The following is a 10,483-nucleotide window of genomic DNA, read 5'->3' as shown; positions in this document are numbered from 1 at the left end:
TTTCTTGTGTGTTGTGTTCGCCTGGGTGGGAAAGCCAGGGAGAAAATGATGAGGAGAAGGGGTTGCTAAGCAACCCCCCGAAGCCGCCAGCTGGCCATAAGAAACCTCTGTGAGCTTGTCCTTGGTTACCACATGAGTGGCATCTTCCTACCTATTCCCATCACCAACTCCCCCGCTGATGTGGACGGAGACTTGATAAGGTTGCTAAGTGGATTATTATGTATTCACCTTTTAAAATAACTGTTCAGTAAGGCGACAGCTTGAAAAGGAACAGAGGGGGTTGCAGGCATTTTCACAGGGAAAGGATACCTTTGCTGGTTGTTGTTGTTTAGTCGTTAAGTTGTGCCCGACTCTTCGTGACCCCATGGACCAGAGCACGGCAGGCCCTCCTGTCTTCCACTGCCTCCCAAAGTTGGGTCATGGCAAAGATACTGGAATCCATGGGGTTTTCTTGGCAAAGATACTGGAGTGGCTTGCCAGGTCCTGCTCCAGGTGGATCACGTTTAGTCAGAACTCTCCACTATGACCTGTCTGTCTTGGGTGTCCCTGCAAGGCATAGCCCATAGCTTCTCTGAATTACCATATTTTTCCATGTATAAGACTATACTTTTGAATAAAACTTTTAGACTAAAAATTGAGGGTCGCCTTATACATGGAAGTAAGCTGAGGAGAGTTCAAAAGCAAGTGGAGGGGAAAGCAGGGATCAAATTATTCCTGCAGGGCATTGATCCCTGCTTACCCCTCCACTTGCTAATCCTTAACAAAAGGAAAGCAGGGATCAAAGTGCTGCAGGATCACTTTGGTCCCTGCTTTCCCCTCTACCTGCTGAGTCCCGTGGGGCTTAACAAAAAGAGGGGGGAAAGAATCAAAGCAATCCTGTGGCTGTATAAGGAGGAAAGGGATCAAAATTGCTTTGATCCCTTTCCCCTTCCTTTTGCTAAGCCCTGCAGGGCTTAGCATGAAGGGAGAAAGCAGGGATCAAAGCAATCCTGTAGTACTTTGATCCCTTTCCCCCTACACTTGCTAAGCCCCACTTAGATTTTTAATTTTGGGTTAGAAAAGTGGGGTGTCTTATACATGGGGGCATCTTATACATGGAAACATACGGTACTCAAGCCCCTTCACCACAACAAGGCAGCAATCCGTGGTCATTGTTACATGCTATCAAGTCACCTCCAACTCATGGAGACCCCAATGAAGGAGTACTCTCCAACATGCCCTGTCCTCAACGGCCTTCCTCAGCTCTTGCAAACTCAAGCCCATGGGTTCCCTGGAGGGATCAGTCCATCTTACAGCTGGCTTTCCTCTTTTCCTGCTGCCTTCCCCCTTTCCCAGTATTGTGGTATTTTCCAGAGATTCTTGCCTTCTCATGATTTGCCAGAGTAGGACAACCTCCGCTTCAACATTTTTACCTCTGAAGAGAGTTCAGGTTTGATTCACTCTAGGACACACTTGTTTATCTTTTTGGCCGTCTTTCTCTCCACAAAGCTCTCCTCCAGCACCACCTTTCAAAGAAATGCAGTTTTTTTTCCCCCTGTCAGCTTTCTTTACCGCTTCTGCTTTCACCACCATACGGAGTAGTTGGGAATATCATAGTGTGAATGAATGTCACATCTTTGTTCTTGATGATCTTTTCTAGACCTTAAGCCATCTAAATCCTCAAGAGGCTTCTGGCACATGTCTCTCATTCCACCCATACAAGAGTGTGGGTGCCCTTGCTGTCCAGTGACACATCCTTACACTTGATGATCATTTCTAATTTCTTCCTTGCTGCCCTTCCAAGTCTCAATCTTGTCTGCGGTCTCCATTTTGGAATGAGGACTGAACCAAGATGGACCAAAAACACATCAGGTTCTTCCCACCCTCCTTTCCTTTTTCACTTGTTCTATCTTTTTAAAAGGCGGTGGAGTTTGGAGCCAGAGTTGGAAAAAGCAAGCAGAAGCAATGCCAAATGAGAAAAAAAAGGTGGTAAGATTTACTAACCCTGGAACGAACTCTCTCCATAAAGTCACATAATCCTTGGCACCTGGGGCTCACACTGTAATGAATCAGGTGTCTATACCCCGGCTTGCTATGCTCAGCACATCTTACTTCTTAAGAGACTCTGTGGAAAACAGGGGTTGCTTTTACAGAAATAGCAGCCATTTTCAGAGGGGACGGATACCTTTGCTGGTCGATGTTGTTGTTTCGCCGTTAAGTCATGTCCGACTCTTCGTGACCCCCATGGACCAGAGCACGCCAGGGCCTCCTGTCTTCCACTGCCTCCCAGAGTTGGGTCAAATTCACGTTGGTCGCTTCGGTGACCCTGTCCAACCATCTCGTCCTCTGTCATCCCCTTCTCCTCTTGCCTTCACACTTTCCCAACATCAGGGGCTTTTCCAGGGAGTCTCCTCTTCTCATGAGATGGCCAAAGTATGGGAGCCTCAGCTTCAGGATCTGTCCTTCCAGTGAGCACTCAGGCTTGATTTCCTTCAAAATGGATAGGTTTCTTCTCCTTGCAGTCCAGGGGACTCTCAAGAGCCTCCTCCAGCACCACCATTCAAAAGCATCAATTCCTCGGCGGTCAGCCTTCTTTATGGTCCAGCTCTCACTTCCATACATCGCTACCGGAAAAACCACAGCTTTGACTATTCGGACTTTTGTTGGCAAGGTGATGTCTCTGCTTTTTAAGATGCTGTCGAGGTTTGTCATTGCTTTCCTCCTGAGAAGCAGGCGTCTTTTAATTTCGTGGCTGCTGTCACCATCTGCAGTGATCATGGAGCCCAGGAAAGTAAAATCTGTCACTGCTTCCATCTCTTCCCCTTCTATTTGCGGGGAGGTGAATTACTCAAGCCCCTTCACCCTGACAAGGCAGCAATCCGTGAAGGGGAAAACAAGTGGAGATGCGGGGGATTGAACCCGGGGCCTCATACATGCAAAGCATGCACTCTACCACTGAGCTACATCCCCTTGATATCTTACCCTTGTGGAAGGTGCTGTGGGAATCTTTCTGTCTCCTTCTATGGGTGGCTGCTTCCAAAGCTTCTCTAGACCACCAGAGTGAAAGTCTAACATCCAACCTTGTTTTTTATCTTCATTTTTTGCTTCTAACAAATCCTTCCCTAACTTGTTCCTTTTGCTTTTCCTGAGTAGGGGCACTTTCCCTTGAAATATAAGGCTGCCACAGAGTAGGGCATTGGCTGAGACCTCAGAAAGGGGCCATGTAGGGAGGTGAATGTCTGGAAAAAGAGAAAAGAATGATTTGGAGTCTGGGATATCTTTAAAAATATATTTACCCTTCCAGAACTCAAGAAAAAGGATGGTGTGATGTTCATTTTTCTTGCACAGATTCAGCACAGATTTCCCTCCCTCGGATGAATTTTCCCCTGTCTTTCTATTACTACGTACCATTTTTTGCTTTAATATAATAACATTTGTGCTTTAATATAATAACTGGCTTAACTGAAGTTCCATACACAGGACACAATGCTATCTGGAGTCTGCACAAATTAGCACTTCACTATTTGTCTCACCCCAGATCTTCCTCTGGTTGTGTGGCTGGTCACACAACTCCTTGCACAACCGGAAACCACTTACACAATGGCCCTGAGGCACTGGTTTTCTGCAATGAGATTTTGACCATCTTAATTTTAATGGGATTTTGGCTGGCTCTGTTTTTCAGTCACTGCCTTGGGTCCCAGTTTGCAGAATGGTGAAAAAGAAAATGCATACATACATACATGCATGCATATGTATAGACATTCAGGTTGTGTGGAAATGCTTGCTTAACACGGAACAACCCCCAGACACCAACAAACGGCGACTTGCCATGAAATCTGTAGCAGAATCAAAGTGAAATTAAAAAGTGGAGCTCTTGAGAGTACGAGGATTTAGCATTCAACATATCATCAGTCATAATTATAATCTTAGAACTGCAGAGCTAGAAGGGACCCTATAGATCATCAAGTCCAGCTTTTGTCAAGGAGGCCCAGTAGGGAATTCGAACTCCCAGTCTCTGGCTCCCCAGTCAGATGCCTAAACCACTGAGTTCTCCAGCAATTCTGAGCTCTGGTCTGATGATAAACCTGGGAGCCTAGAAGCACCATCTTGGAAGGAGAGGGACGGAGTATCAACAGCAGAATATGGACCTCTCATGCAGAAGAAACCAGATTCAGCCTTTGGCATTTCCATTTGAAAGGTTTTCAGCTGCATGGCTTCAAAAGAGGCAAAGAACTCTGCAGAGGATTGAGAACATCCTCTGGGTTTCAGTACAAATGCCACATGTGCTATCCAAGGTGCTGAACTTAATATCAGCTCCGTGCTTCAGCACCTTGGGCAGCTTCTGTAAAGTTTGGACAAGAAGTCGGCACAGCTTCACTCATACACCAAGAGCGGAATTACTGATCTTTAGTGGAAGAGTTTTGTCAGCTCTTGTACTTTATAAAAGGGGAGGAGAAAATTAAGACCTGTGAAAATTGCAGCAACTAAAAGTACTCAGTTCAGAATTCCAATTTTTGGTGGTGGGCTATCTCCTTGCTGCTATAATGAGCCTTTCCTTTCTTGTTATTTAAGATGTAATGACACGGTCATTCTTCAATATTAATTTGCCTTCATCTATGTGGGTTTTCTGTCGCACAGTAAAAGTGCTGGAGATGTGCCCATTTGCTCAAATTCATAAATGGATAAGTGGCAGTTTTCAGGAGAAAGATATCCTTTTCCTGCATTATGCTATTACTTGTCATTTCTACATTGGTTTAGTGCCATGGCACAGCTGCGAGGCATGACTTAGCATTGGAAAAGAAAAGAAAAAACATGTCCGGGCATCTATAGCTATAGGGAATGCAGCCAGCTAGGTTGGGAAAGACTTCTAGCAGAGCCGTTGGCAGTCAAAGTCAACAGTATTGGGGCCAACACTGTTGACTTTGACAGACAATGGCTTGATTCCTTGTAGGATGGTTTCTGTTACGGTGCTAGGTAATACAGAGTAAGATAGCCCAAGGAAGACTGGCAAAGCTCCGCAGAGGGTCAGAAAACTGCCAAAGAGTGGAACAAAGTCAAGTCCTGCAAGTTGAGCCAACTAACAAGGTGAGGTGGAGAACCAGGCAGATAAGGGACAGCCAAACAACTGAAACCAAGCCAAAGTCACAACCGATAAGGTCCTACCAGGTCGTTCATTAGTTAAGCCGGGGGAAGACAGAGTTCGTTACCCGCCCAAGGGCAGGATGCCAGAACAGCCAAGGAAGGTGAGGGACCAGCGTATCAGCAGCAGAATACATGAATAAATTAATATTTAAATAAAAATATTTATTTTAAAATATTCATTTCTCCTCAAGAGGATCCAACTCAGCATTAAAACAGTTTTAAAAGTTTAAAAACCAATAAATTATTACAGGATTTAAAAGAAGCAAACAAGTCTAACATTAAAACCAGGAAGTAAAATGATTGTAGGGACACAAGGAGCCAGGATGGCTGGGGAAATATTGTGTTTCTCCCAATGCTAGGGCTTGTCCACACTGTCATATAGATATGATATATGGATTGCTGATGGCATGATTTGGAGCAGGGGAAAAAAGACCTCATTTGCAACTGTTTCCTCTTAGAACAATCCATCCTTCCCCTTTAAGAGCTGTCACACACCTTTCTGCCCCAGCAGTAAAGCATGCATTTTTTTTGTCGTGCTTGTTGTTTAGTTTGTTGATAGCAGCCTCTGCCATTGTGGTTGCAGAGTCCAATGGAGAAAGAGAAAATGAGGGGGGAAGCAGGGTGAGGGGAAGGGAGAAAATGGAATGAAACTGATACGAGAGAGGAGTGACAGAAAAAATAATTTCACTTCCCCTGACCCTTCACAGATGATCAGGGGAAGCACTTAACTAACACCTGATCAGCCTGCAAGGGGTCATTCAGGTGGGAGGAGCATGAAAAATGCCACGTTGCTCCCTCCTCCAACCTTAACAGATCCTCTGTAACCCGATCCACCCCACAACCAAAACAGCTAGTCTGGACAGGCCCCTAACCACAACAAATGCAAAATCAGCTACTCACCCAGGCAGAGTTGTAGCAAGACAGAGGCTCTACACATGTGATTTTAAAATGAGAGTTAGAATATAACAGGTAGGGTGCTATGGAGCTGTTTTTCTTGGGGGAAGGGGTTCCTGGCGCTGTGTGAGACTCACCCGCTTTGCCTACCCCTGATCTACACCATGGGTAAAGTTATCCAACTTTTATTGTCTCTCTCTCTGACTTTGTGTTTCTCTCTGTCAAAACAGATTCACCCACCCACCCAACCCTTGACTGCTGCTGTGCTAGGAGGACCCTGGCCTAATTTAATGCAGATTTGAAAGTGGTCTTCCAACAGTAGGATCATAGATCTGGCAAGGATGGTCCTTTGTTCCCCTGACTGCCGACTGGTCAGGGAGGAAGAAGGAAGAAAGGGAGAGCAAAAAGAGTGGGCCAGTCATCTGCCTGGAGTGAGTGACAAATATAATCTCAGACTCCACCTTGATCGAAATGCACTTACGTTGAATTCTTAGCTGCCACTCTAAGCTGAACAAAGAGCCATGAAACCCCCATCAAATTACCATCAACGGCTCCGCCATGGAACAGTTTATTATCCGTAACAAAACAATGGGCCCTCAGCTCTGCCTTGGCTCATGATCCATGAAATAGATGGATGAGAAGCGATCACAGATGGTCATCAGGCACTTCCCGCACAAGTCAGATGCCTAAACCACTTTCAGTCTGAGCTTAGAGATGTTATTTCTTTGTGCATGGGGGGGGGGGTTACAGTTCAAGTTCCCCTTGTGTGCCGAGGAAGACCAAGAGGAAGAAGAAAGGGATGTTCCAAATGTGGACCATGGAGGACAATAATGTTGCTATATGTTAGCTCCTGAAGAACTTCAGTGGACACGCATAAGGGCCGTTTTAGGCCATCCCATGTGAAAAATGTCCCCTCCTTGCCCCCCACCCCCATATTTTCAGGCAGAGTATATCATTGCCGCACAGGAGTGCAGCAAAAGATATTGTGCGAGAGTCCAATTCAGCATTCCATAAGGCAACCCAAAAAGCAGGGGGACCCCAAATAAAAAATATAACTTTGAAACTAGACCTCCGATCACTACGTGTTGAAAAACAGCCCTGACAGTTGCTTTGTGAGAAGTGGTTACAACTGATGGGGAAAAAAAGGACTCAGCTTCTGGGATTTTCCCTTGCATGGTGCCACTTTGTGAATAGTAGTGAGCAATAAGAGGGCATCCTGTAGAACAGGGGTCTTCAAACTTTTTAAACAGGGGGTCAGTTCATTGTCCCTCAGACTGTGGATGGGGCAGACTACAGTTTGAAAAAAAATGAACTAATGTATCAAGTATTTTTTAAAAAGGACCCGGGTCCTCTTTTTTTTTACTTGATAGGGATGATTTTTTTTCTAAAATGGAAAGTTATTATAAATTAACGATCATAGGGTTAATAAGTGATTTGGTGGCGGATGGGATTTTATTTCAATGGCAAAAGTGGGTTTAAAAAATAAGAACCCTTTTTTGCTGTCTAGAATTGAAATACATTAAATTTTAAAAGGGTATAGAAAGGCTTGATTTTGGCTGCTATCATAAAGAATGTAGCGGATATTAAATCACGAATTCAATACAAAGAAATTCGTGTCTGCTAGTTTCCAAAATTGGCCTGGTTTTATTCTTTGAAAGGTGGGGGGGCCCCTCTTCTCCCTTAAACACGCTTACCTGCTGTTCTCACTTCTCTTCTGTCTTCTTCTTTCCTTCTCCTCACAGGCAGCAGCAAAAGCATGACGCTCCACAGCTGTCAGAGGAGGAAAGCGTGCAGGATGACGTCAACGCTATAATCCCATGAGCTTTCCTCTTCGGACGGCTGCGGAAGAGTCACACGCTAAGGACATTTTCCTTCTCTCATGGTATAGCAACCACTATACCACCAATGATTGGCCGTTGGGGCAGATAAAAAGACAAAGTGGGCTGGATGTGCCCCGAGGGCCATAGTTTGAAGAGCCCCTGCTGTAGACCATCTTGACTGCTGCCATTGATGGTCATCAACATTTGAGCTGCCCTTTGTTATGTAAAGCTTGGCATTTTTTTTCCTGCTGAGCACATGGGCACAATATTGTGCAGCAATTCTTCTTAGGGACCCTGAGTCCTCCCTCATGCCCTCCCACAATAATGCCAAAATAGGAAATGGAAGTTCTCATCCAGGTCATCCTAGCTGATGTGTATGTTCTCTATGGCTATTTCTGGACATGACCCATGGAGACATCTGGGGTAAAGAAGTTGGTCCCCACTCATGCTCAGATCACTCTCCTCAGTGCAGTCATTAGAGTGAATGTATCTTGTGAGGTCCAGTCACTTTTCTCAACCAAGCCATGGAACTCACCTAGACCACTCAAACAGCTTTATCCACCTAACATACCTCACCGGTTGTTGTTGTGAGACTCAAGGGGGTAGGAAGGGAGCCGTGCATGCACAACTTTTGTGCTCATCACAAGAGAAGCAGGATACAGATGGAAATACAAAGTAAATACACCAATGGATGGATGGATGGATGGATGGATGGATGGATGGATGGATGGATGGATGGATGGATGGATGGATGGATGGATGGATGGATGGATGGATGGATGGATGGATGGATGGATGGATGGATGGATGGATGGATGGATGGATGGATGGAGAGAGGGGGAGAGGGATGGATGGATGGATGGATGGATGGATGGATGGACCAGCCACAGTTTTCTTGGAATGGACGTTGAGGAAGCAACCAAGGCTATTTTGGTGTAGTGCTGCTTGCTCTCCTGGTCTTGTGACCATTGTTCAACCAGCTATGGGGCCAGAGCACAACTAGCCCCTCTCCATATAACTGAAAACACATCTGAGATTTTAGCATCACTTGCAATAAACGCCCAAGAAAATGGTCATCTCTGGATGAGACCCTTGTTTTATACAGCCCCAGAACTGACTTGCAGCAGAAACCTTCTGGGGAATTCAAGTAAATATTATTTCCCATCTTCATTGAGAAATGCTGAGGACTGAACTGACAACTTGTAGCATCTCCAGTGTGTGTTTTGTACTGAGCCACGGCCCCTTCTCATCTTCACGAAGAACCTCTGGGCAAAAACCGCTCTGAATTTTTCAAGCCCTGGCTTGTCTCATTGCAATTCCCGAGATCTTCCAGGCCGGCTCCAAAGTTGTTCCTTGAAAGAATCTCCATGGTCACAACTTCATCTTGTTTGTTAACCGGGAAGAGCAGTTGGTTCTCCAGCCCGCTCAGGAATAAAGATCATCTCCAAACCCTTGGGGGAAGCGAAGGTGATGGTGACAGAGGAGCAAACAGAGGAGATGTGCAATGTGTTTTAATTGTGCTTGATTATTTTACTTCTCCGTAGGTTTCAATTAATTAAGTCCCCTGGAAGCTAGCCCTTGTGTGTTTTAATTAAGCCTAAGTGCTTCCAAAAACAAGCAGTCCCAATAAGTTCATTAAGAGGATCAAAAACATATTTGTTGCCACCTAATTATGCTCTGACGCACGCTGGGGAAGACGACACTTGCGATGCGGTGGGTCTGCTACGATTTGGAGCAGTGCTTTTGTCTCAGCCCATCAGGTGATGTTGTTGAGTGGATTTCTACAATATCCATTTCCCAGGAAAACAGGAGGGGAACTCTAATTGTGGGGACGGGTAGGGGGCACAAATCAGTGTGACACCGCCTGCTTTGCCTCGAGCCCTGTCAAGATTCAGCCCTTGGTTTTATGGGATCTTTGCCTTTGCCAGAGTCCCAGCTGGTTTGAGAGCTCAGTAATTTACAGGGAAGTTGTTAAGTCTTTGGATCTGAGTCCCAAGTCTGAGTCTTTGCTACCAAGTCCCAAGTCTGAGTCTTTGATACCAAGCCCCGAGTCTTTGATACCAAGTCCCCAAGTCTGAGTCTTTGATACCAAGTCCCCAAGTCTGAGTCTTTGATACCAAGTCCCCAAGTCTGAGTCTTTGATACCAAGTCCCCAAGTCTGAGTCTTTGATACCAAGTCCCGAGTCTTTGATACCAAGTCCCCAAGTCTGAGTCTTTGACACCAAGTCCCAAGTCTGAGTTTTTGATACCAAGTCCCAAATCTTTTGTACCAAGTACCAAGTCCAAGTCCCCATTAAAAACAAGCTTCCCTTCCCCCCCCCGAACCACTCACCTTTTGGGCCCATGTGCCTTGCCTGGTCTTGCCTTCCCTCACCCATCAACCCTCCACCCTCTTGAAAACTCTCCCTCCCCATCAATGCCACATCCTCCACTCCTTGCCAGCATTGGCCTGCCTCTCCTGCATCTTCTGGTGAGCGTTGCAAAGCTGCTTCCCAGTTAATGGTGTCCTTCATTAAAAGAATGACTTGAAAAGGTGACTAGGAAAAAAATGAGTGCCAATCAAGCCCGAGTCATTAGAGGAAAAAAAAACCCCAAGTCGAGTCTGAATTGACTTGCTGGTACAACTGAAGTCTGACTTGATCGCAAGT

General features: G+C 45.6%; 1 non-coding gene across 1 annotated transcript; it reads right to left on the bottom strand.

The window, feature by feature from the left end:
* Positions 1-2,877: 2,877 nt before the first annotated feature.
* Positions 2,878-2,949, bottom strand: TRNAA-UGC (transfer RNA alanine (anticodon UGC)). The gene has a single exon. It is a non-coding gene; the product is annotated as a tRNA-Ala (tRNA).
* Between the last annotated feature and the right edge of the window lie 7,534 nt (positions 2,950-10,483).

The sequence above is a fragment of the Pogona vitticeps genome, chromosome 14 (assembly GCF_051106095.1).
Source record: "Pogona vitticeps strain Pit_001003342236 chromosome 14, PviZW2.1, whole genome shotgun sequence".
NCBI lineage: Eukaryota > Metazoa > Chordata > Lepidosauria > Squamata > Agamidae > Pogona > Pogona vitticeps.
The sequence above is the reverse complement of the archived record's forward strand: the minus strand, read 5'-3'. Positions and strand labels throughout refer to the sequence as shown.